Genomic DNA, 5,000 nt, shown 5'->3' on the forward strand with positions numbered 1-5,000 from the left:
AATGGTTTAAACCAGTTTTTGGCCAGTCGGAAAAGGGGCTTAAATGAATTGTGTTTGAACAAGACTAAGCTGAGAACAACTACAATTTCCCATTCTCTGTATTTTTATTCTGTATATATATAAAAAAAAACTAACAGGTAACCATACAGCAACTGGTTCTGAAACAAACAAAAACAAATTCAACTGAATTGGAAATGAAAGAAAAAAAGTAAAAAAAAAAAACTAAACAAAAATCCACAGACTCTTGATATCTTCTAATATAATTTCCAACTCGACTGCAAATGTAAATGTTTTTTTTTTCAATAAGGCCCAATACATCAGCCCTTCATCTCCAAGTGGCAATCTTGTCACTTCTTGCGACGATCAGCTACTGCTGGGCAGCTCCGCTTGGGTGTCCAATGCACACAATGCTAGGCTGGTGGCCTCTCGATGAATCAGGATTCTCAAGCAATGATGAAATGCTCGTTCTAGGCTGTAACACAAAACGTTTGAATTACTACATTATTAAACCAGCATGGGGAGGAGACCACAACACAACATCAGGAGGTTCAGTGATGCAACCAATAAGTCATAAGACACAAACATACTTGCACAAAGTCCATGAGGTAGGAAATGGCTGATTTAACACTGCAGCGACTCCATCCAGCCCCTCGTCCTGATGGCATTGGTGGAAGAAGGTGTATGAGCATCTGAAGTGCTTTGAAGCAAAGCATGTCTACATGAAAATATTAGAATCAAAATTAGATATCTACCATTACACAAGGTTAAAGTGCATATGACACCTAAAAAAAAAAGGTAAACGGCATATAATTATCAAGACTATACATAAAACATAGTACTTTGAAGTCATGTGTAAACCCGATGATTGAAAAATTAGGTTTGTACACGATTTCAAAGTGTGGTTTTCGCGACGCTCTTCGGCAAGCAGTGCCGGCTTACCTGAAACCTGAAGTCTGTGGCAGAAAATTGCTCAAAATTGCTGAATTCTTCACCCTCCATCGATAGCTGTGTGGTGTGGGAACGAATGAAGTCTACCACCACTGACATCACAGGGTCACCTGGCAGTAGACCTCATTCGTTCCCACGCCACACAACTAGCGATGGAGGTTGAAGAATTCAGCAATTTTGAGCAATTTTCTGCAACAGACTCAAGCAGAGATGAGATTGAGGAAGACTTCGATCCGGATCAGTTTGTAAAGGTGATTGTGAGCATTGAGCCGTATCTGGAAGACGAGCCAGCAGAAGAGCCGAGTTCTGACAGTGATGACATAGAAGTTAGCTAGCCTCGCTGCTAATAAGTATAACGCCCCCCTCATTGAGGCAGATGTACCGTTTGCCTCCAGTCTCTTAGCTCTTTCACAGCTGTTGTTTGTTAGGTCAGCCATTCTAAATACGTGAAATACATTCCCTATTTAATGGAAAGAGAGCAATGCTTCCAGCATTACTTCACAGCAAATTACTTTAGTTGTCATTTCAAGCTTGCTGGAGAAGGCACTCTTGTGCGACACACATTCTGCACCCACTTCTCGCGTACTTCCTCGTCTTTTGGAAATTTGAAAAGGCTAAAAGAATGGGAACTGACGTTCGAGCAATATGCTGCAACACACCGTGAAGGCATATTTACAACTGAGAAAATAGCCGGTGGCTCCCTGAGAAAATGTGTTTTCTGTCAGGAAAAATGGCGACCAAGTGCAACAGAGTACCTCCGTTTAAGTAATTTAAGTTTTTTAACGCAGGGTGGTAGTGAGTCGCTTGGGAAGTCGGTAGCTCAGTGGCGCTGCATTCAAATGATGATTTTAACAAGTCAAATGTGTATATTTTTCCTCAACATATATATATCGATTGTGAAATACCACCTTCGTTCTATTTATTAAAAAAAAATAGTATTGAGGTGTCATATGCACTTTAAGTTATCTTGAACAATTAAACTGGCTTCAGTTATTATCCATTGCATAAAAGTTATAAGTGCATTTCCCCCCTATCTTTCTGAATGCGAACCAACATACCATCACTGTTGTTCCTGGTGGTTGAAGGATTTTCCAGATCCTCAGACAACTCCAACGCAGCAACCTTCATTAGCTTAGGGATGATGTTCATCTGCCATTTGCGAAGGAAAAGATCAGCTTTCCCCTCAAACTGGCTATCGAAGTCAAACTAAGATGTACAAAGATAAAATAAATATTCCATCCAATTTATTCATTTGAATTTACAGGCTATATTTACTGAGATATTGGGGGGGGGCACTCAATTTAGGAAACGTGGTGACAACATTCTTGTCAAGACGCACCTTGTCATCACTGGATGGGTAACTGAAAATAACAGACAGCATCAACCAAACCATTTCTAAACACACATTGAAGAGTTCAGAAGTCCACCTGACCTTTTTTGTGGTAAATTGGAAAAAACACAGCTGGCATGATTATCGTATAGTAGGCACTGAGAATATTTCCCTTTATATCATACCTAAATTTTTAAGTTTTTGCACCTGAACTCTTCAATTAGAAACATGTATTGCCATCAGTTATACTCACACTTCACATGTATTGACTAAAATATTAATTTTAAGTATGAGATATATAAGAACAACTTCCACTCCACTGTCAATACTTTTGAATCTCACACTTTGACAGTGTCGTCAACTTACAATCCTCATCTCTCCTCAAGATTGCTGACAGCAACCCTCACAAGTAGCACCCTGTTTTTTGTGCATATGGTACCAGATTTCTCATATTCTGTGAGTATGTTTGGAGCTTTTGATTGAATTAGTACTTTGAGTACTCCAATCCACTGTCGTCCAGCCTGTCATGGGAAGGTAGAAAATGTGTCTGTCTTGGCAGGGGAGGAGGCTGGAGAAAAACACAAACCAATACAAAAATGTATGAGCCATTGGTGCAGTTTAAAATCCCTAAACAAACATTTAAAACACATATTTTCAACAGGACTGCACAATTACTTAAAAAATTAGCAACAACTATTCAACCAAAGTTTTCTTATCTTACAGACTTACCGGACATATCAGTTGAATTTCTGCATCCGCTAGCTCAGAACCCGACCAGAAAAAAACAACTGAAATGTATCAAGTTCGTTGATGTCTGTGTTACGATCTGTATCAATAAACTCATTGAAGTCGGCATTATACATGAGAAATCAATCTATATATACACTTCAGAAGGTAGGCCATCTTGAGATTTTCATTCATCAAGTAATTCCTTCGCAGGTGGTAAACTATCTTGCAGATCTCTCTGCCATCTAGGTAGATAGATGCCAGTATTTTTTTAAAAGCTAGCCTCCATTTGCTGATAAAGAGAAGAAAAACAAGGTTTTAGTCATTATTCACTACAGTAAAAAAAAACAAAAAAAAAAACAGACAGCCACTTCTACCATTGCCATTGTTTTGCTAGCTTATCAAACCATGTAGCAAAATTAGATTGATAGATAGTGCCGTATTTGAGTAATTAAATCTTACCGAACTGTGTTTTATTTGAACCGTTCAAGGCCGGTTACTCTGTTGTAGAATTGAACAGAAAAAGAAAATGTAACAGGTCAGGAACAGACAATACAATGACCAATACTCAAGCTATGCATTCAAGTTCACAGGAGATTGCTCCCGATTCCATTGTGCCTTGTCTGTGGGGGGGAACTCGAACAAACTAAACTTAAAAGGCATTTCACAACCAAACAACACAATAACATGTAATGCTGGTGTGCCGTGAGACTTTTTTCCCCATAGAATACATAGATTGTGCTTCGAGAGAAAAGGGTTTGGGGAAAACTGATTTACACCACTGGCGTTGCCCCTGCTCTATGGTTATAATATAAAATGGAGCAAACTAGCCAACACGATATGCTAAATAGCTAGCCTTAAAGCTATGGCAAAAGAGTATCTATGATATGTGCTTAAAAGAGCCTTCGTCATTAGAAAACGCAATATGTTACTAGCCAGGTTTTTACTTTCTCTCACTCTGCATGTTTTCAATAGCAAATACAAAATGCCAACCAATTTTACAGATTAAATTATCCAGGTTGGCTAGCTAGCTAACTTGAACTGTACATGTTACCTTAGCTAGCTACTATGGCTTACATTACCTAACGACTACAAACTGAAGGTTGTTAGTGCAAGCTAGCTAGTCAAAGTTAGCCAGAGCCTCATATGGTGTTGGCTACACTCACATTACGGCCCCCATTCAGCACACCAACATGACAGCACGACAACCTATACACAATGAGCCTTTCATCGTCAAATACAATGCCAGGGTATTAAGCTTTTTATTTTTGAGAACTCAATTAAAGTACAAAGACATTTACCTTTAGTCTTCTGCTGTCGTGTGTCTTGTCAGTGTTGAAACTCCGTGGTAACCAGTGCAAGAATGTTCTATTTGGGCGCGCGCAGACCCTACATCGGCCTCAATGCGGGAGGCGTATGAGAGCATAGACATAACACATGTATATGTCTATGTATGAGAGCATAATCTGTATGCTAACGGTATACTTTTAGCAGAGAGGCTAGCTAGCTTAAGCTACTATGGTTCTTAATGGGGTTTTGGTCTACGCGAAATCAGCAACCTAAAATAATATTTGAGAGCCTTAGTTAAAACCACCAATACTGTGCACCATCCGTGTTGCACATAAACAACTAACCGAGTCAATGTAGACGTATAAAAAGTCGTGTAGATAGCTTAATTCACATCAAATATTTCCCACTAACAGGCTACACGCCGCCATCTTTGTTCAGTTTCGATATTTTTGAGTGACTCACTCTCAACCAATCAGAATGCTTGATTTCATCTACCCGTGTTACAACAGTAAATATACGTATTTCTAATGGGTTTTTTCTGTGTAAAACAACAGAAATATTCTGTGTTTTTACATTTACAGTGATTTCATGTTATTTTACATTTGTCATGTAAAATCACAGTTTCTTTTTGTAAAATGAATGGTATTTTAAAAATACAGAAAAAAACTGTAAAAAAAAACAGTAAAATTCTGTTTTATTACATTTT

General features: G+C 38.5%; 1 long non-coding RNA gene across 1 annotated transcript; it reads right to left on the reverse strand.

Moving 5' to 3' along the window:
* Positions 1-354: 354 nt before the first annotated feature.
* LOC308360790 lies at positions 355-2,129 on the reverse strand. The gene is made up of 3 exons (XR_013968531.1): positions 2,007-2,129; positions 588-715; positions 355-472 (listed from the first exon to the last, which is right to left on the reverse strand). It is a non-coding gene; the product is annotated as an uncharacterized lncRNA (long non-coding RNA).
* Positions 2,130-5,000: the final 2,871 nt, after the last annotated feature.

This window comes from Sprattus sprattus (genome assembly GCF_963457725.1).
Source record: "Sprattus sprattus genome assembly, chromosome: 2".
In the NCBI taxonomy this organism is placed as follows: Eukaryota; Metazoa; Chordata; class Actinopteri; order Clupeiformes; family Clupeidae; genus Sprattus; species Sprattus sprattus.